We start from the raw sequence: 23,032 nt of genomic DNA, 5'->3' as shown, positions 1-23,032 counted from the left end.
TAATTTTCTCAGGAACTACTGAACAGATTTACATCATATAAGCAAAAGGCACGAGTCTGAACCAAGGACTACAACTTTGCCAAATTTGGTGTAATTCTGTTCAGCCGCTCGGGCTGTAGCCACGATGAATGGTACCTATGGAAAATTGCATGGGGAAAACACGTTTTGGGACCCCCCCTTTTTTCTCTGCCCCCGCTTCACGAATCACTCCAAGACTTATAGAATAGGAGCGGACCAGAGTGCCCCACCAGTTTTGAAAATTCCACGAAGAATCGTCAACCGGCGCCAAAGTTATTCCAAATAGAATTTTGCGGATTTCCTATGGAAAATAGGTCCTAACTATAACTACCTTCTGGCGACTGCCAGTAGGTAACATATATATATATATCTATATATATATATATATATATATACATATATATTTTTCCACAAAAGAGGCGGCACTCCTGTATGATTTTTAAGCTTTTTAATTCATCGTTTCACCCCACCAACGTGTTTCAGCCACTCTAGGCTTTTCTCACGGTCGGTAAGTCCTTCATTGATTTCTACATATATACCTTCCCATGTCTGCCTTTAAGTGGCATTATGGGATACGTAGTTTTTTATCAATATTTCACATTTAATACATATAACAGAAAGACAGTGGTGCTTAATGTCATTATTATACATTATAGCCCTTTGGCTTGCTTTTTTATTCGCCATAGGGTGTTACTTTGAAGGTTTAATTTAAGGCAACGTTTTCGGGTAAAGTACCTCCAACCTTCCCTTACTACTTGTTTCCAGTCAGTGGATTTTTTTCAGTGTCCTTGGGTTTAGTACCTATTACATACAGTTTAGGATGATTTTTTCTTCTTCTTGCAGCAGTTGTACTTACGCAGTTCTTAATCTAAATGTACATAAAGTTCTTCGTCGTTATTTATGCCTCTTGGGCTCTTTGTCCGGAGTCTTATGATAAGACGCGATTCCATTTGGCCTAGTTTTCTTACACGACCTCCCTCTCGATCCATTGGAGGCAACATCTTGATCCCAAAGAAACTCATTGATTGCCAGTCACCTTTTTGGCACGTACTCAAATGCTTCGCAGTCGCATATGTCATGTTCACATTTTTGACTGCACGTAAAATTGGCCAAAGTAAAATGAAGATTGTGGAACCAAATGGCAAAATCATGCAAATTGATCAATTTATTACATGGACCTCAAAGTTCGTGATCTATATGATAGAATGCAAATGCGGCATGAAATATATAGGAAGCACAACCTGTATGCTAAAAAAAAGAATTTTGGAGTACATACGTGCAGTAAAAAATGCAAACATGACATATGCGACTGCGAAGCATTTGAGTACGTGCTAAAAAGGTGAGTGGAGATCAATGAGTTTCTTTGGGATCAAGATGTTGCCTCCAATGGATCGAGGGGGAGATCGTGTAAGAAAACTATGCTAAATGGAATTGCGTCTTATCATAAGACTCCGGACAAAGAGCCCAAGAGGCATAAATAACGACAAAGAACTTTATGTACATTTAGATTAAGAACTGCGTAAGTACAACTGCTGCAAGAAGAAGAAAAAATCATCCTAAACTGTATGTAATGGGTACTAAACCCAAGGACACTGAAAACAAATCCACTGACTGGAAACAAGTAGTAAGGGACGGTTGGAGGTACTTTTCCCGAAAGCATTGCCTTAAATTAAACCTTCAAAGTAGCACCCTATGGCGAATAACAAAGCAAGCCAAAGGGCTATAATGTATAATAATGACATTAAGCGCCCCTGTCTTTCTGTTATATGTATTAAATGTGAAATATTGGTAAAAAACTACGTATCCCATAATGCCAGTTAAAGGCAGACATGGGAAGGTATATATGTAGAAATCAATGAAGGACTTACCGACCGTGAAAAAAGCCTAGAGTGGCTGAAACGCGTTGGTGGAGTGAAACGCTAAATTAAAAAGCTTAAAAACCATCCAGGAGTGCCGCCTCTTTCGTGGAAATTTTTTTTTTTTTTTTGAAAACCTTTATTTATCTCAGACATAGTACACAGCGTCAGCCTACAACCATTGCTGGCCGGCCGCTATGACAATATACAATCTTCCGGAGCTCCTTGCTTGCAACAGTTGGCAAAAAAATTGGCAGCACTACAATAAACTGACAAGGGAACACCGGAGGAGGATACAGAGGGTTTCGTTTTATAATTTTGACGAATCGTCCTAGAGTCAGACAGGGTAGCGGAGTGGGCGAACTACTTAGCAGGATAACCACAAGTGAACATCGTTATAATAATACGGAAGTGGATCATTACGAACAGGATAGCTAAGCATAAAGATACATGTCGCCCCAGTTAGCGCCCGCCCAATCAATGTAACATGTCAGAGATTGCAACCTAGCTTAACACGATAGGATAGGATATGGGAGGGATAACTACAAGCTAGCAACAAAAGGATCCGACTGCACATGGAAAGAGGCATTCATTACATCGGGAACTGCGTAATAGGATATGCGCCCTCAATTGGTAGCAGAAGAGGGAAGGAAAAGCAGGATATGCAATCATACAGTAACTATGGATAAAAATCAGTATCCTGGTCTTACAGTCAAAAAACATGTGGTAAAGACATAGGCACAAAGCGCAAGGAACTTCTCGGAAAAATAACAAACCCCTAAACCCCCACCTCCCGTCTGACCCAAGATATGAAGAAGAGAAAAGGAAGAGAACAAGAGAGAAAACAAGAAGAAAGGCCATAGAAAGAAAAAGAGAGAAAGCAAGCCCCAACCCCCCCACCCTGCACGTCGAAGAGGCTACGGCCCCCCCCCCCCCAAGAACGTGCCTGTCGCCCCGAGAACCCACAGAAGGGAAAGAGTTAGGGAGGAAGAACAGAGAAACCTGAACTATACCTCCCGGTAAGAGCGGAGGAGGACATATCAAAGAAATATAAAGCAATCAATACGCGCAACCACGATCAGCCATCCCCGAGCCCCAAGACCAATACCAAACCAGCACTCGAATTCCGGGTTCATGTAGTACAATGTCAGCAATAAGAGTTCCAGCAGGCCAAGGAAAAAGAAGCAGCCTCAACCCAGCCCTTTACGGTCCAATGTGTAAACAGAGTCCAGCTGCACGATAGCCATCCCGGACGGAGCAGGCAGACCCAACGGCCGCGGCAAGATGGAGCGATGACCGCCATGGAGTGTCCAACACAGAGCCCAGCATAAAAGAAGTGTAGCAAAAGGAATACCACGTAGCGTTAGGCCGCCAAAGAAAGTCAAGCCGAGCAATAGCGCCTGTTCCAGGGGAAGATGACTAGTTCCATCAGTGGACAACAGTGAGGTAGCCGGACGCGGCTTTTGTAGGAGAGCCCCTCGCAGCCTCGTGAGACCTTGAATAGCCGACGTCTTCCGAGTTGGCGTACGCATTGACTCGGTGGGGGTCAAATCCTGCGCCGGCGGTGCACTCGTGGGCAGCTGGATAGGCAATCCGCGGCAACCGGGCATAGGATGTGGCGCGGCGCCCAGCACTCGCGGACAGGTTTGGTCGGACCGTTGCAGACTGGGGGAAATGGCGGCCAGCCGGTCCTCCAGGTCTTTGGCAGCAGCACAGTGGGCAGCACGCAGATCACTCAGGGCTACGAGGACGTCAACAATCCGCAGGGGCGTCTCAGGAATTAAAGGTGCAGCGATTCCCTGTACGTCGGGTAAATCCTCCGTAGTCGGTGTTAGAGAAGAAATGCTACCATCCCAGGGAGCGAATCGATCTTGGAGTTGCCGCTGCACACATCGCTTACAGGCGTGCGCCATGTCCAGAAGCCGGACGCCACCGTCTCTTGCAATCAGCCGAGCACTCCGCCGGCGCTCGCAGCAACATAACCAGACGGGGGGCACTAGGGCAGTCCAGTCCATTCCTGCAACTCCCACGATAGCAGGCGATATAAACAATAAGCGGGGTCCAGCGGCAGCGTGAGGCAATCTCTCGCCAGTAGCGAATGGCGGCTTTCTAAAATGGCGTTCACCACGGAGGAAGATAGAATGTATCAAGGAAGGCCGGGATGACGATACATTGTGGCATTTTCAGTCTTGAAAGCAGCCTGAGGGACAACGCAGCAAGTTGGGCTGCCGCGGCCGGGAATCATAGGCAGCAGTCTTTCCTCAGCGGCCGGCGCCGCCCAGCTCGAGATGGCCGCCGCTGCCGTTTTCGGGGCCGGCCACAAGTGCAGGACAAAGACCTAGGCTCTGCCGCGAGGCATCAGGGAAGGGCGAGGGCGCCCCGTCACCGTCCCTGCACGGATTCCGAAGAGTGGCACACCCTCGGAACCGGATTCGTCTCCCGACTCCGAAATCACCGATGAAAGGCAGGATATCTGGGAGGATAAGGCAGGAGACGGGAGAACAGCGAGGCGGTCCGCGGAGCCGAGGAATCAGGCGGCCATCGTGGTTGCTAGCTAGGCTCCTCCTCCTTTCGTGGAAAATTAAATTAATTGGGCCAGGATCCGGCCCTTTGGCAGAGCACCCGCTGTGGAGCGCTTTTTGTGCACAGAAGATCCCTTTGTGGGAATATACATCTATATATATAAGAATAAGAAGAACATTATTGAAAGTTTTTCAATGCCGCTATAACCGTGAAAAATAGCACTGAGATTAACAGGTATTTCCTCTATGTCTGTGTAAGAAGTCAGGTGATCCACATGGGGGTGGTACACTTAGCAAATTTAAAAGCAATGGCTGACGCGGTGTTTGTTGTGTGAACAAGGGCACTTGATGCTCGAAACGCGTCAACAGGAAAGGTCGAAGGAACAATAAACATCTACTTGCCTGAGCTGCTGGTACCGTTTTCTCATTTCGTCTGCATGGAAGTAATGGGAATTTGCTTTGTTGAAGTAAAAATGGAAGCGGCTTGTCTCCGACAACGGTACCCCCTCCCTTGAAGTGGCTCCTGTCTACAACAAATGCTGTGAGAATTCCGGAGAGGAATGTTATACGGCGGCCCCCTGCAGCTGTGGAAGTGTCCATGGAAGACGAACGGTGAGTGAGGGCGACTATGTCGGAGGACCCGTTGACAGCGCATACCTGCAGTGAGTAGTATAATCGTACAGCAAGCAGGTGGGGAGTTATCATCTCACGGTCAAAGTTAGGAGAACGGCAGACGCGGACTCCATTAGACGTATCCTTTCCACACCAGACAATAATTATGTCAGCCAGCCTGGAACGTGAGCGGGAGGCTGCAGCGGAAGAACTGTTTGGCAATCTGCCGAAAGCTAGCGCCAGCACAAGTAAGGGGACTAGTGAAGAAAGCAGCATGAATCAAGAAGTCAGACAATTGTTAAAAACATTAGAGAAAAAAACAAAAAGCGAAATTACAAAGTGGCGGGGGCACAAATCCCTCACTAAATATGAGGAAGTTGGACGAGTTCCTAGGGGGCTGAGAATTTTATTAGCACCCAGCTTTGAGGAACCCAACCCCGCCATGCTGAGAGAGTGGGGGGAAAGTAATCTGCTGGCTTCAATGAACTTGGTCAAAATATTGATTAAATATGCCTTATTAGATCACCAAACCCTGTTGGAGGAAATCACTAAAATCAACGAAGAACTAGATAAAGTGGTCCACAGTGAGCAGAAGGATTTGATAACAAAAACGCGCAAGTAGATCAGCGATAGATTACGCAAACACGAAGACAATAAAAATCCGCAAGGCATATAAATTTGCCTGAGACCAAAGGGATTATGAACTGGGGCAAATTTATACTTTCTCTCAGAAATTCGAGCACGCCAAGAATCCTAAGTCTAATAGTAAGAACAAGACTGATGTACAGCAACAGCAGCAAAGCCGTAATGGAGTCATATCCGAGACCGATGGTGATACAGTGTCAATATCAAGTGCGTCAAGTTCTGAGTTCAGCAGTAATGAGGAGCAAAGCTGCAATTTGGTGCTAAATCTAGGTGAGGAAGTGGATTTTTTAGTGGAGGACCGAGACAAACGCTTTGCCCCAGAACACGAAACAACAAAACAGGAAGAGGCGAAATGCGATAAGAAGAGCAAGGAGAAAAAAGCGCAAACAACAAACCGCAGCAGAAGAAGAAAACGTGGTACAGGAAGAAGCGGTAAAAGATATCACTATTACCAACCTGTCAGATGTGATCTTAATGGCAGCAGAAGAACAGCTCCTTGCCTTAGGCCTCAATTTCTGCCCCGAAAGTACGTTCAATTACATCGGCACAAGGGTAGATATTTTCTGTTTCATTAGAAAGCTCAAACAAAAAAAGTTTTTATGATTAAAGCGGGCAACACCAACACCGATGATGCCATGAACCCACCTAGGGAACCACAAAGGGAGGAGAATTTAATTCCAGTTGTTTCAGCCTCGGATGCCAGAATGTTTTTAACTCTCTGTGATTTAGGAATAACTTCCAATACGACCCTACAAATGAATGCAACTGAATATCTCAGTACACAGAACAGCCTGGAGAGGATAGATATTTTACAAAAGGGAAAGTAAAAAATCAAAAACATTAAAAAATCGTATAATGAAATACAATATGCGAACTTAATGAAAAAAACTCAGCAAAAACCAAGAAGTAATATTCAACAAGTCTGATAAGGGAGGTAATATTGTTCTATGGCGAAAAAAAGACTACATCAGAGAAGCTATGAGACAATTAGAGAATGTTGATTGCTACAAGAAATCAAATGGGACTGAATACAAAAGAGCGAAGGAAGGTTTAAAGAAACAACTAGTCAAGTGCAAGAGGGAAGGTTTGATATCATCAACTGAATTCACCTTTTGCATTCAGAGAATCCAGTTATCCAACCATGTATTTATTCACGAAAGATCACAAGATGATTTTCCCAACACCAGGTAGACCAATAATCTCAGCGATCAACAGTGTGAGTGAACATATCTCCCAATACATTGATTTTTATTTGCAGGATTTTGTTAAGGATCTTCCGAGTTACATAAAGGATACTGGTGATTTTTTAAATAAATTGAATACAGTGAGGTGGTAAGATGACTGGTGCTTGATAACATTGGACATTGAGTCACTGTACACCAGTATTAATCATAACAAAGGAATGGAAGCCATTAAACACTTCCTAGGGAAAAGATCTTGCGAATATTACAGTCATAACCAAATGTTATGCGAATTGGTAGGCTGGTGTTTAAATAACAATTTCTTTATGTTCGGAAAGGATATTTGGAGACAAATGGGAGGTGTGGCTATGGGATCCTGTTTCTCCCCCAGCTATGCGTGCTCGCATGTTGGCTGGTGGGAGGAACATGTCCTAAAGGCCACTCTGAATTTTAATCCTGTACGTCATTGGTTAAGATTTATTAATGATGTTTTTTGTGCGTGGGAAGTGGATGATACTAGGGTCCATGAATTTGTGAAGGCACTACATATCAATAGCTGCAACCTCTTTTTCACATCCAATATAAGAAAGATAAAAACTGAATTTTTGGATGTGCAGATCGAACTAAGAAACCACACGCTAGAAACAACTCTGTTCCGTAAAGCCAATTTCTGGAAACAGTATTTTACATGCCAGCAGCCGGCATCTAAGACACCTGGTTGAAAGCATCCCGTATGGAGAGCTTTTTAAGATTGAAAAGAATATGTAATTCTACTAGAGATTTTGAAAAAGGTGCCAAAGAGATGGTAGGACGTTTGAAAGCAAGATGTTACAACAAATTGACTTTGTCAAAGGCACTCACCAAAGTGCAAGAAAGACCTAGAGAATCTTTACTGATGTCCAAAATCCCCACTGAAACAGAAGCGGAAGGTATTCCCCACCTGATTACAACATTTAGAAAACAGGAAAGAAATATCAAGTCAATTATTAAAAAGAATTGGCCGATTGTGCTAACCGATGGGATTTTGGGCAGTAGATTGCCTGAAATTCCTACTATCACATACAGGAGAGCCAAATCCATGTGAAGAGAACTGGTGAAAGCTAGTCCAGAAATAGGCAGGGGCAGCACTTGGCTTAAACCTAAAGAGGGTTTCTACAAATGCTCATCTTGCCGAGCGTGCAAGTTTGGCATAAGTACAACCCAATATGGAACTCCATTTTCCAAAGGCCAGACAGCCATTAAGGGCAACTATGGCTGTAGAACTGAATTTGCTGTATATGTTCTCGCGTGCACCTGTGGCTTGCGGTATGTGGGAAGCGCCAAGCTACAGGTGCACGTCCGAATTTTGCAGCATCTCAGGGCGATCCTAAACAATGACAGTTCATATCCGGTCGCCAGGCATTTTAGAACCGTACATATTAATGACCTTGGATGCCTTTCATATTTTGTGATAGATACAAATACAAAACCAACTTAAATTACACAAACCTTTGAAATTGAGTTTAAGGGCCTGATTACGAGTCTGGCGGTCTTGTGACAACTAGACTCGCGGTGGAGCAGGAATGGCGATCTACCGTTTTGCCAATTGCGATTTTGTAAGTATTATTGCGGTGGACTGTCGACTGTGCCGTGGTGGCGATGGAGTGCTGCAACACATTATGCTGAGCAGGGACTGGCGCAGTCCCATGCAGCATATTTTGAGTTCCTTGACCTCCAGGCTGGCGTTGCAGGAACAAAGGGGGCCTACAGGGCCCCCATCTCCCTCCCCACCATGGGGATACAATCAGGGATGCACAACATGTTCCCCTCTGTCTGTATTCCCCAGTTCACTCACAGCATGGACGTCACTGCCCATGCTGTTCTGGAACTTTTTGGCATTTCCTATTGTAGTGCCTGTTTTCAAGATGTAGAGTGTCATAGAATGGAGTATCATGTGGTGTCATAGAGTGTCATAGATTGGACTAGAGTGCAGTGTTGTAAATTGGAGTAAAGAGGAGTGTCATAGAGTGAAGTGTCGTAGAGAGGAGTTAAGTGGAGTTGAGTGGTGTAGAGTGAAGTGGTGTAGAATGGTGTGGAGTAGAGTGGTGTGTGTCATGGAGGGTAGTATAGTGGAGAAGCCCAGACTGGAGTAGAGTGGTGTGTTGTAGCCTGAAGCAGAGTGTCATATATTTCAGTGTCATGGAGTGGCGTAGAGTGGAGTGGCATAGAGTGCAATAGAGTATCATATAGTATCAGAGCATAGAGCGGACCGGCCTAGAGTGGAATAGGGTGTTGTAGAGTGAAGTGGCAATGAGCAGAATGGCCTAGAGTGGAGCGGCGTAGAGTGAAGTATTGCCGTAGCATGGAGTGCTGTAGAGTGGTGGAGGGAGGATAGGTGTAGAGTGAAGTGGTGTAGAGTGGAGTGGCGTAGAGGGGTGTAGAGTTTCAAAGAATGGAGTGGCATAGACTGGAGTTGAGTGGTGTATCGTAGAGTGTTGTGGGGTTGAGTGAAGTAGTGTTTTGGAACTGGCAGGCTCGAGATGTAAACTTTGGCCTGCCCTATGCAATCGGATCCTAAAGAATCCTGTATTGCCTGGAATTTATCAATAAAAAAATCTGACAATTTCTCACACCACTCTGCCGAGACAGGTAAATCCATCTGCTCTGCACTGGGATTGAGGAAACTCTGTACAATGGCAAATATGTGATATTGGTTACTTCTGAAAATACATCTGTTTTTATTTTTTTTACTATTTTCTGTAATATTTCAACTAAAAAAAGATAAACAGAAACAGAGGGCAACAGAAGAAAAACAAAAAGTGAGGATGTTGGGGAGGACACTAGTGAGCCATGATAAGCCATGACAAACTCACGGTGTATGTTCAGATCTTTCTTTACTGCAAAAATTACTTTATGGCACAGCAGACATTATGTTCCAGTACTACACACTGGTACATAATGTATCTATCGTTCCTCAATAAGTGGAATGGTATCGCCGTACTGGGAAACAGGCACTGATGCCGGATCAGATGGAGTGGGTGATGGTCCAGCCAATGCTAAAGAGTTTGAAGGTCTTGCAGTGTCCAAAGAAGTGGCCGCTGACGATGCTCGGCCCTCACTAACCTGGTTGAGTGGATCGTCTCCAGATGCTCATGCATTTGCATCATCCAAAAGAGTACTGCAGTCATTTGCCACAGGAAATCACTTTTTTACAAAGGTTGTATGTTACCAGTTTTGCATTTACTTTTTTTCTCCAGCTTGCAAGGAGAAAAGCTACCAGACAACAGTCTCTTTAAGCATCTTCCTCCTCTTTACCTCCTTTTCCTACCATTGCATCATCTGCTCTTCCTGTTCTTCCTCCTCCTCAAGCATGACAGGATCTTTTGGTCATCCATCAGCGTGAAAAAAAGTGTCAAAGTTGGGTTTGCAGCGCAAACCTTTCCCTCTGGGAAGCGCCCCATTCCTTTACCTTTGAAGATCTCACTGGAAATGGTGAAAAGGAGGGTACATTTCCTGTTTACTATAATAGACACAGTCTTTAGCCAATGAGTTCCTGTTTAACAACCGGGAAGTACCACAGTACTATATAGATAGTATCTATGAGGTACCGCAGTACTCAAAAAATACAAAATAGAACATTATGGGCCACATGTATCAAAATAGCAGTTTGCGATTACTAAATAGCGAGTTTTACCGAATTGCGATTTTGTAATCACAAAATGCTATGTATGTAAGGAATCGCCAATGATTTCGCGATTCCTTAATATTGCCTACTAGAAATTTGGTAGGAAGAGAATCACTCTTATATCTTATCACTCCATTTGTTTCTATGGGTCTTGCGATTGGTTTTGCATTAGGTAATTCACGATTAGCTAATTGTCAATTAGCAAATGCAATTGCAAGGTTGCCCAGGAGCCTAAGTCCCCCCTGAAGCATCCCCCCCAAATAATGTGCACATATACACATGTCACTTTGAAAAATACTGTTTTGTACAGTTTTCAAAATTTGCACAGGTTACCATCGACTTGAAGTTGATGGTAATTGCATTTTCCTAAATGCACAGTTTTCATTTGGAAAATGCTTCATACATGTGCTTAGAGAATCGCAAATTGCGATTCTCCATTTGCATTTGCAATTTTAGGTAATTGCATAAAAATTGTGATTACCTATAATTATGACTGCAAAGCCTTGCATACATAATGAAAGGCTATTTTGCATTCACAAACAGGCACATTTTGCGGTTTGTACCATTTACGAATGCAAAATTGATGTGGCCCCAAATATCACAAAATGAACATACACATACTAGAAACTGTTTCAAAAGCCTTTGTTTTGTTGTTGAAGTAAACATATCCTATACACAAAAATAAGAAGACGTAAAGTGTTTTGTCATTGGTTCATAGCACCAAGTTGGCTATAAACTGAGCCCCATACTATAAAATACCAGCCAAAATTCATAGACTATAGTAACTAGTAGATAATAACACCAAATGGTGAATACACTGCCTAATAGTATTAAATACCAGCAACAGCCATAGAGATTGTGCCGGCTGTTGGAAAGCAATAGATATTTATTTTTTCTTCAAAGAAATAACAGAGAAATGGAAAAATATACCTCATCAGATCTATGTATGTATAATTCTACATAAAACAGGTGAATTTCTATATAAATCCGTATGGTAGTTCTGAAAAACAATGTATTTACTTTGTGTCAGTTTACAAAAAAATATTTTTCATTAATTAAAAAAACATAAAAATTTGATGACAAAACATATGGTTAAATCATAGTTATAGAGGAAATTGTTATTTATTCTTTAAATACAAAACCAACTTAAATTACACAAACCTTTGAAATCAAGTTAAAGTCAGAGTTATAACTTACCGTTGTAACCTGTCCCCCATCCAAAATGCCTTATAATTCACACAACTCTGTACACAGTGTTGTGAACTTGCTAGCAACACTACATTAACTATAACTCATGCTTTCTCCATGCACTGCGTATAGCCTTTCAAATTACATCACTCATAGAATGTTAAATTATTGTATATATAACAAAACTCATGACATTTGAAATTACATCATTTATGAGAACAGAGTGCATAGTAGAGAGCTGAGTTATAATATGTGGCATAGAACCAAATACAAGGTGTCCCCTCACTCCAGGTGAAAAGCATACAGTTTCAACTTGGAGTGCTTTAGAAAATGATGGCAAGCTCTCCTGGGGTCATGTATTCAGTGTAGCAGGAAACTTACTGACATTTTTTTAAATGTTCTGAGTGGGGCTGCGGCACTCCCTGCAGCCCCCCACAAAATGCAAAAAAATCTTGGTGGTGCCCCTACCGCTTCTATGGGCACCGCCAGGATCTAAAAGTATAAAGCAAAGTCAGTGGAGGGCGTTGAGGGGTGGTGTCTGGAAGGAGCAGTGATTATGAAATGAAAGGCTACACCCCTCACTTCATGGTCACCCATGTTTTAAAAGTTTTTTCGGGGTTTGGCTGGACCCAGGGCACCCAACAACTACAGACAATGGTTTGGGCCAGAGGGGGTGCCTGTGGCCCCCGCATCCCTGCCAGATTCCCTGCCACCACCATATGTCTTCTTTCAGGACCCGGGTACTGAGTCCCTGAGTTCTAAAAGGACTGCCACAACATCTTTGTTGATATTGCGGCAGCCAGTAAGAGCTACTCTTTTGATCTGTCCGATCCGCTGATCCTTTATAGATGTACTAAGGTCTAGGCAGGAGTAAAGCAACGAGTAAAGACAAATTATACAAGATGGGGAGGGGATGTGTATCAGAAGAGTGATGAAGAGTAGAAAAAATAAAAGAGATTAGAGAAGGGGGAAGAAGAAAGATAGAGAAATGAAGTAGAGAAGGATGGAGAAGAATGAGGTGTATTGAGAAAATGTTTAGTAAAATGAGAGAAAAAGTCACTTATGCAAAACAAATATATAATCTTTAACTATATTTAATGAAGCACACAGCGAATTAACCCAGACTATGTACTGTCTATGGTAAACATACTCTTACACATTATGCTTGTCTTCTGTATGATTAGATAACTCTTAGTATTCTAGTTACTTTCTTAATGACCTCTTGGTACAGTCTGACTTATAACTTCAGTTGTAGTCCTATTTTTCTCTTGCTCTGTTTTGTATAAGCCACTACATAAGTATATCCAGCGCTTAATTTGTAAAATAATAAGCACCAGGGCTCAAAGTGTTGTTCAGGAGCCTGCAACCATTGGTATCAAAGGTTGGGGTTTTAAATACCATGGCTACATAGTCCTGATTATACCTCGTGCCTCCTTAATCCACTAACAGACACTCCCTGCTTCTTCACCTCACTGCGGCAGGTTCTTTTTCATACCTGCTTTCTATCTTTGCCATTGTTTTTCTATACTTCTGTTTCTTCTTTTTCCCACTACTGTGCTTTTCTCCTTCTTGCTGTGAAGCAAAGCTATTTAAGACAAAAATAGTGCAGGTGGTCCCCATCTTCAACAGCAGTCTCAAATTGAGAACTGAGTCTAGTTGAACGAAGAGGAGTTTAAGGGCCTGATTACGAGTCTGGCGGTCTTGTGACAACTAGACTCGCGGTGGAGCAGGAATGGCGATCTACCGTTTTGCCAATTGTGATTTTGTAAGTCGTATTGCGGTGGACTGCCGACTGTGCCGTGGTGGCGATGGAGTGCTGCAACACATTATGCTGAGCAGGGACTGGAGCAGTCCCATGCAGCATATTTTGAGTTCCTTGACCTCCAGGCTGGCGGTGCAGGAACAAAGGGGGCCTACAGGGCCCCCATGTCCCTCCCCACCATGGGGATACATTCAGGGATGCACAACTTATTCCCCTTTGTCTGTATTCCCCAGTTCAATTACAGCATGGACGTCACTGCCCATGCTGCTCTGGAACTTTTTGGCATTTGCTATTGCAGTGCCTGTTTTCAAGATGTAGAGTGTCATAGAATGGAGTATCATGTGGTGTCATAGAGTGTCATAGATTGGAGTAGAGTGAAGTGTTGTAAATTGGAGTAAAGAGGAGAGTCATAGAGTGAAGTGTCGTAGAGAGGAGTTAAGTGGAGTTGAGTGGTGTAGAGTGAAGTGGTGTAGAATGGTGTGGGGTAGAGTGGTGTGTGTCATAGAGGGTAGTATAGTGGAGAAGCCCAGACTGGAGTAGAGTGGTGTGTTGTAGCCTGAAGCAGAGTGTCATATATTTCAGTGTCATGGAGTGGCGTAGAGTGGAGTGGCATAGAGTGCAATAGAGTATCATATAGTATCAGAGCATAGAGCGGACCGGCGTAGAGTGGAATAGGGTGTTGTAGAGTGAAGTGGCAATGAGCAGAATGGCCTAGAGTGGAGTGGCGTAGAGTGAAGTATTGCTGTAGCATGGAGTGCTGTAGAGTGGTGGAGGGAGGATAGGTGTAGAGTGAAGTGGTGTAGAGTGGAGTGGCGTAGAGGGGTGTAGAGTTTCAAAGAGTGGAGTGGCATAGACTGGAGTTGAGTGGTGTATCGTAGAGTGGAGTGGGGTTGAGTGAAGTAGTGTTTTGGAGTAGAGTAGAGTGACATAGTTTAGAGAGTCACAGAGTAGAGTGGTGTTGTGTGGAATTGCATAGAGTGGAGCAGAGTGTTGTAGAGTGGAAGGACATGAAGTGGATTAGAGCGTCAGAGTGGAGTTCTGTAGAGCAGAGTGGCATAGAGAGTTTTAGAGAGGTGTGGCAAACAGTGGAGTACAGTGTCATGGACTGAAATAGAGTACAGTATCATGGAGGGGAGTAGAGTTGAGTACAGTGTCATGAGTGGAGTAGAGTAGATTGTTGTAGAGTGGAGTGTCATAGAGCTGAGTGGCATATAATGGTGTAGAGTGTCATATAGTAGAGTGGTGCAGAGTGGAGTGGCGTTGAGTGGGGTAGAATGGAGTGCCATTGAGTGTTGTAGACTGGAGTGGCATAGAATGACATACAGTGGAGAGGTGTAAAGTGCCATAGAGTGTCATAGAGTGGAGTAGAGTGTTGTACAGTGGCATAAAGTGCAGTATAGTGTAGTTGAGTGGAGTAGAGTGGAGATTAGTTGTGTTGAGTAGAATGAGTTAAGTGTTGTGGAGTACAGTGCCGTAGAGTGGAGTAGTGTAGAGTGGGGTGAAGTGAAGTGAAGTGCAATTAAGTGGTGTGTCATAGAGCGGAGTAGTTTCATAAAGTGAAGTAGCGTTGAGTGGAGTGGACTAGAGTGTCATAGAGTGGAGGGGTGCAGATTGGTGTGGCGTAGAGTGGAGTAGAATGTTGTAGAATTACGGGTTGCAGGGTGGAATAGAGTGTAATGGCATATACTGGATTAGCGTATGGTGGAGTAGCGTAGAGTTGAGTAGTGAGTCATAGGGAGGAGTGTCATAGAGTGGAGTGGAGTATTGTAGAAATAAGTGTTATAGAGTAGAAAGACATAGGATAGACTGGTTTAGGGTCGAGTGGCATAGAGTGGCATTGTGTAAAGTGGGGTTGCGTACAGTAGAGTGGCATAGACTGGTGTAGAGTGTTAGAGTAGAGGGGTGCAGAGTACTGTAGCATAGAGTAGAGTGTTGTAGAGTAGAGTGGCATAGATTGGCATGGAGTAGAGTAGCGTAGAGTGGAGTATGCATGGCGTGATAGGACAATGCCATTACAGGCAACACATTTCCAATTGGAATTACCATTGCATATACACACAGTTTTACTGATAAAACTGAACACCTCACAAACGATAATGTGTGGAAATCGGCATCACCTAGTGTATTCATTTCTTTTGATTGTATTAAAATATTTAATTCCACCACACTTCAGAATTACAAAAAATGCTTTATTTGAGCTTTGGTAATTCTGATGTAAATGAAATATTTGAACAGGTCATATACTAGCATTTAAATGTCATTGTGTGCTAGGAAAAATAATATCATAAAGCATTTCCCACTCCCAGATCTCAGCAAGATTGTCATGCAATCTGAGAATGAAAAGTAAACACCAAGCTCTCTGTAAGACAACATTTGAAAGACTCCATGGTTATTTTGGGGGGGTACTTCTGCTACCCCCACTTCTCTATCACCTCTCCATCCAGCACCTATGACATGGGCATAACATTGAAGGAAGAGGATTGTTTAAGTTAAGCTATTAGTGAAAATCACTGACCATAATAAACATGCTCGTAAACAGAACATTATTGCCCCCAGAAATGCAAGATTGATGATCAAGTAGCAAACATAAGTAGAATCAGTCAAGCAGAAAGATAAGAGGTAGGATACTTCTTCCAAGAAATACAGCATGTTGAGTGCCTCATAAAAAGCGAGAGAGGAGTGAGGCGAAGTCTCGTCTGGCGGCAGCGACAGCGGTGTGTTCAGCGGTTCTACCAGCTCCGAGCCTGTGCCTGTGCGACACCTGTAGACCCATAGACCGGTGGCTTGAAAATCGAACCTGAGCCCGGGCACGGGTGCAAGTCGCACGAGGAGCTGAGAGACGCGGAGAGAGCCGCGATCCGCGAGCCGCCGGTTGAGAGATGCGGCGAGAGACGCGGTCAGTGACGCTGTGAGAGACGCTGAGGGAGAGGCTCTGTGAGGCCATAGTGAAGGAGCGTGTGTGAAGGCCTGCGAGGAGTCGCGAAGTGAACGACGCGGTGGAGGCAAGCTGCTCGAGCCTGAGCCTGTGTGAAGAGTCGCGGTACGAGTCGTGATACGAGCGGTGGTGCGGAGCAGAGGTGTAGAGGAGCGGAGCAACGGCAACGGTAATGGTAACGGTCACGGGTGGTGTGTGAGAAGAAACCCCCGTGGAGAATGCCCGTATCTCACCCCCAGCCTGAAACCTAGCTTGAGCCCCAGCCTGTATCCCCAGATATATCCTAAGACCGAGTCAGTCCCAAGGCCAAAGGGGAACGAGGTTTCGGATGAAATACAGAAGGAGGTCGAGGTGGTCAAGGTGGGCGAGGGCAAGACGGGCGCAACGATCAGGTCGAGGCCGAGGTAGTCGGACTGGCAGTCAGTGGTCGGTCTGGTCTGGACTTGGAGCCTGTGTCTCTGCCTGTGCCTGAGCCTGTGCAGCCCTCTGTGCCAGGGGAAAGTGAAGTCATCGAGCCTGCGCAGCCCTCCGTGCTGAGGAAAGTGAAGTCATCAGGCGGTGGTGAGGCTGTGAGCTGTGAATTTTCAAAAGAAGGGAGGAAGGAGATCACTTGATCAACGGGCACCGTTTACCACTCAAGGGAGTGGAAGGTCCAGTCACAGTGTGTGCCCGTATCAACGGTTACAACAAGGGGGTTCCTGGACTGTTCCTAAGCGTGACTGAGGGAAAGACTAGCTGGCGTGACCAAAGGTGTAAATGTGACACCCAAGGGCATCCATTGTGTTGGATGGATTTGCCTCACACACCCCGAAGGATGTCATGCTTCATCATCGGCGGTTGCTCCTCGTCGGGGAGGCGGTGCAATCCCCGACGGGCTCACCTCAAAGAGGGGCTCTTTGGCGGAGATCTTTTTCCAACTGCCTTATGGTGAGGTGTGGGTGTGTGGGCAGGGTGGTATGTGATAGTGAGAAAGGGATATTAAAATGTAGCTAAGGGTACCGGAATGAACTTTATTCTGGGGGTCCCTAGCTGCAGTTAAAAACAAGGGGCTAGCTCACTAGGAGTCAACGAGTAAGTTCAGGTGAACCTAGATAGGGCTAGTGGTGCAAACGGTCGACATGTTTCTCGCAGTGGGCAATAGTTACCCGCGATCCATCAGGACCTATAAAAGGTGATTAACCACATGCTGGTGTCATGTGTGGGTTCTCGGCGGAGCTCGGCGGAGAAGGGTAGGTCAAGCAGCCAGGGCGCAAGAGATCAGAGTCTTGACTTTATGACTCATCCTTGATGCCTCATCCCGCCGACCCCTCATGTGGCAGTTAGTTCTTGACAAATAGGCATAGGACAACTCTCACAGAGGTAATACACACACAAACCCACACATGACACCAGCATGTGGTTAATCACCTTTTATAGGTCCTGATGAATCGCGGGTAACTATTGCCCACTGCGAGAAACATGTCGACCGTTTGCACCACTAGCCCTATCTAGGTTCACCTGAACTTACTCGTTGACCCCTAGTGAGCTAGCCCCTTGTTTTTAACTGCAGCTAGGGACCCCCAGAATAAAGTTCATTCCGGTACCCTTAGCTACATTTTAATATCCCTTTCTCACTATCACATACCACCCTGCCCACACACCCACACCTCACCATAAGGCAGTTGGAAAAAGATCTCCGCCAAAGAGCCCCTCTTTGAGGTGAGCCCGTCGGGGATTGCACCGCCTCCCCGACGAGGAGCAACCGCCGATGATGAAGCATGACATCCTTCGGGGTGTGTGAGGCAAATCCATCCAACACAATGGATGCCCTTGGGTGTCACATTTACACCTTTGGTCACGCCAGCTAGTCTTTCCCTCAGTCACGCTTAGGAACAGTCCAGGAACCCCCTTGTTGTAGCTGTGAGCTGTGAGCCTGCCTCTGAGCGGGTGCGGGTTGGAGCAGGAGGCTGACAAAAGTTAAAGGAGGCTGACTGAAAGTTTTGCACCCACGAAGAGAAGGTAGTCCTGGAGGCTCAGAGAGTCTACTAGGGTTACTACGGTTACCACGTCACCATATCCATAGTGTCAGATGGGGATCGGGGTGTGGGTCCGATTGGTTTCTGATTGGGCTACTGCTGAATTGCCCAGGCCTTGGGCAAAGTGGTACATGAATAGTAGTGAATAGTAGTGGGGCATATGTGAGTCAAATGAGGAGACTCTGAGGCAGTGTCATTTACGTCATCTCTCTCAGGGTTGTGTTTCTCTTTCATCCAAACCTAAATGTATGGTTATCTGCATTTAACTCCTCTTATTAACAGCTGGGGGAGTAACAAGTAACAAGTCTAAGTGGCGTTAAATCTCCGGGGCTATGGTAATGTCTGTTAGGCGATTGCGCTCACAGTCAAAAACAAAATCAGCAGCAGAAATTATAGTAACCACTGATCAGAGTGCTAAGAGCCTACTGAGTCCTCTAAAACCTCAGAAAACTATTCGTCAACGCAGAAGTGGTGCGCATCTAACATTATTGAAATCTTATCCATCAGTAAAGTCAATGTTTACCAAAAAGGGAAGAAGTTCCAAGAATGGAACTGGACTAAAAAATGGAAATGATGGGAAGGAGGGGAATACATCAGAGGTTTCAATGGACTTTGAAATAACAGCCAAGAATGGAATGGAGGGTCATCCAATAGGCCCAGAGGTGCTTTTTCCCATTGTAACAATAGTAAAGATGAATGGGGACGAATGCAACGCAGTATCCCCTTCATCAGTAAGAAGAGCAGATCTGCAGCAATCAGATGAGGTGGATAATAATTTGGATATGGAGTTGGAGATGGACCTTCCCAGGCTTGAGACAGTGGGCTCTCTTCAAGACAAGGGCAGCGAACGAAAGGAAGTCACTCCAAACTCTCCACTAGCAAATCTGATATCCCTTTTTGAAAAGGTAAAAGACAACGTTAACGTGTCTCAGAGGCTCATGTCGGATGCCCTATTAGTAAAAGTAAGTGAGCTCACTCCAAAAACGGAACGGCAGAAAGATTGCAGCTTACTTATTGGGCAGGCGAAAACAGAGGACTTAACTCTTCCGGACATTGCCATCCCATTAGAAAAGAATGCCGATCGAGTGAAGCAGCTAGAAAAACTGGATGCACAAGGTTTGGTCTCTGAGTCTCTTTCTAATAAAGAAGGATTGACATCTCGAGACGGAGTTCATACACACATGCCTATTATGTATAGTAGTACTCCTACTAAATTATCCTTGGTTTCGGACTTGCATGATTTCTCTGGCGAAGAACTTTCAATGTCATATGATAAAAGGATAAGGAATTCCCCGTATTCACTGGTCGCGAATGAGAATTCAGGAACAGATGGGCTAATGAACACGTTTTTTAAATTGGAAACCATCCTATCTGCAATTTTGTCTTTGCTGGAGAAAAGTACTTCTAACCCCGATCATATACTTACAGCTAGATTCATCATGCAAAATGCGATCGCAAAAGGGCCAGATTCTGAGAATCTGGCCCTTTGCGAGTGCAATTTTTGCATTTGGGATTCATCATCCCAAATGCAAAAATCGCTAATAAAGAATTCGCAAATTTGCGAAGATTAGCATTTAAGGAATCTCTATTAGAGATTCCTTAAATGTTATTCATGAAACATTTAAAAATTGTGAATTCGCAATTTAGGACCGCTATTTACCACAAAGTCAAACCTCGTGGTAAATAGCGAAAACTTAGAAAAATGCATTTAAATGCATTTTTCTAAGTTGCATGTTACACACACACATGTCCTTTGGACATGTGTGTGCACAACATCAGTGTAAATTCACATTTCAGGGGTGCTACAGGGTGTCCTTTGGACACCCCTGCACCCTTGAAATCGCAATTTCATTTTGCGAATCGCTATTTGCGATTAGCAAATTGCGAGTGTCTTCCCATTCAATCCTATGGGCCTCTAGGCCCATAGGAATGAATGGGGAGATATTCCTTAATTGCGACTCGCAATATGCGACTCGCAATTAAGGAATAATTAGAAATCGCTATTTCTTGAGTGATTTCTTGATGGATAGCATTTTGCTATTCCTTAATAGCGATTCGGTAAATTTCGCTATTAAGGAATCGCAAAATGTGTTCTTCATGAATCTAGCTGTTAATGTCCTCACACCCATTTTAGAAGGGGTTTTAGATCTTAAACATCATAGTCAATCTTGCGTGAAATGTGCTTCTGTTCCAGTTAGTAAATCATGTCAAACACATAATATAATAAATAATGCTGATAATGCGCATGAGATGGGGGAGCCAACAGATTTGCTGGTAGACTTTGTTAGCTTGACACCTGTAAGAAATTCAAACTCAAGCCCGTCCCAAGTTAACCTTAAAAATTCTGTAAAGGTCCCCATATTGGGGGAAAGGTTAAATGCAAGAGTTTCCCCTGTAACAGACACACTGCGTGTTTTTCCAATTTTTAATATGTGTAAGCTGAAAAAACTTGAACCTCAACAACCAGATGAAATAATTACAACTTTAGAGAGTTCTGCGGTGGGGGAAGTTTCTATAGTAAGAAAGGGATCTACTAAAAATGGTCATAGTAGAAAAAAGAAGTTGAAAAATCGCCGGTTCCCAAAACGCAAACAGAGAAAGCTGTGGTTCCAACCAGCAAATGAAAAGGAACTCTCTTACATAGCCCTTGTGGACGAAAAGAATGCTATGTCCTCTGTAGGTCAACTAAAAACGAGTATGAGTCCGAATCATGAGCAGGTTTTTGCCCGTCAGCAGAATAGTTCCATTGGTAGGTCGAACACTAATATGATTAATGACAGGGAGGGTGATGGCAGGTTAAGAAGGGGCTCTAACCAGGATAGTAGCTCAGGTATTAAAGAGGCTAATTTAAAAAGCTTCGTAATACTCCCGAGAGTAGAACTAAGTGGTGCCGCACAGGAGTTACCTGGTCCTGTAGTGTCATCAACGATTCCAGAATTAAGTAACAACGGGGGAGTTAGTCGGAGAATGATTATAGCGGACAACAATAATTAAGGGGTGAATTTAAATGATGTTCTCCCCAGAAGTCAGAAAGATATTAATTTAATTAGGTTTCCCGAATCTGGAGCTCAGCAAGCAAATAAGACTTTCATTTTTATCCCACTCTTTGACGCAGAGTTAATAACATTGAATAGAAGTGCCCTCCTTAGAATTTTATCTGAAATAGATGATTTAAAGCTAATCACCAGTAATGATATAGAACTGGTCCAACTAGACTGGAGGTACAAACTATATGTAACTAAAGCCATCTTTACATCTGTAGTAGTGTATTCACTCGTTTTAGCAAATGTGGACGGATTCAGGAAAAGAGGAATAGATGTTCTAAATATTATGGTCCCTCGTGGTGTCTCACCTAAAAGCCTTGAAATATCTAATTATCGGCAGGGGAAAAGACTTATCGAACATGAGGGAGAGAATATGCCCACAAAATTTGAGGTTTTGGAAATAACAGTAGGAAGGGTATCGGGTGCAAGAGAAATTAAGCTTACAGCTCCCGAGGTCCAAGGGTCCTTAGTTTAGATGAGGGAGATGAGGTGCCTAAATGGAGCTGGATTGCAAGCACTTTGAATGGGGCAAAACAACTAACATAAAACCCATAGAACGGGAGTAGCCTACTGGGGACAATTGTGTCGTGGAACATGGCGGGGCTAGGAAAAGAAAAACATAAGCTTAAATCCTTAGAATATTTAGCACCCAAGATAATATTCCTTCTGGAGAAGTGGGCAAGGGAAGAGTTCCAGTTGTAGAACTATTATGTGTTCTGCAGTGAAGCAAAAAAATCTATAAAGGGGCATGCTAGTGGGGGTTTAGCTATTTTGCTAAGTTGTGAGTTAGCATGGGACCCTGTGATTTATATTCATTCATCAAACTGCTGTATCTGCGCTAAGTTAAAAATGGGAAAAGATATCTTGGGACATGTAACTTTTCTGCTTCTGGTAAACATGTACATTTCACCTGGGAAAGCATTTACTCCATTGGTTGACTCCATTTGCTCTTTTGTGCATGATTTATGTAGTAATGTTGAAAGAATATGATATTGATGGTAGGGGACTTTAATGCTAAAATTAGTAATAGCTCCATCTCGTCCTTTTCCAATGTGGACTTGGAGGAGGTTTGGTTTATACCAGAGTCAATATTCCCGGCCAATTTAAAACTGGACAAACGTGGCCTTTCACTGTTGCAGAATCTTCGGAATCATGACCTAGTATTATTAACTGGTAGATGCCCAGAGGACTGTCCCGCAGCACTTACCTTTCACTGGACATTTGGCCATTCCTTACTTGATTATATGGCAGTGTCTTATCAATTATTCGGGGCATGTTCACATTTTAAAGTGCTTCCCACTAAATTGAGCGACCACAATATCTTGGCTGTAAATTTAGCATTACATTTAGAGAAACCTGAACTCTGGAATCAGAGGAATGACAACGTAACTTATTCTCGAAATAATGGTCGCACCTGCTGGTCACACAAGAACCTTCCGGATTTCCAGTTGGTATTTAAATATACGGTGCCTAGTTCAATCAGGGAGAGCCCGATCGTGAATTATGAAAGAGTAATGGCTGACATAAGAAATTTGGGTAGAAAGGACAATGTTGAACGAACTGCCCCTAAAGTAACGTTCCCCACCGAAA

This window comes from Lissotriton vulgaris, chromosome 4_1 (assembly GCF_964263255.1).
Source record: "Lissotriton vulgaris chromosome 4_1, aLisVul1.2, whole genome shotgun sequence".
Taxonomy (NCBI): domain Eukaryota; kingdom Metazoa; phylum Chordata; class Amphibia; order Caudata; family Salamandridae; genus Lissotriton; species Lissotriton vulgaris.
The sequence above is the reverse complement of the archived record's forward strand: the minus strand, read 5'-3'. Positions refer to the sequence as shown.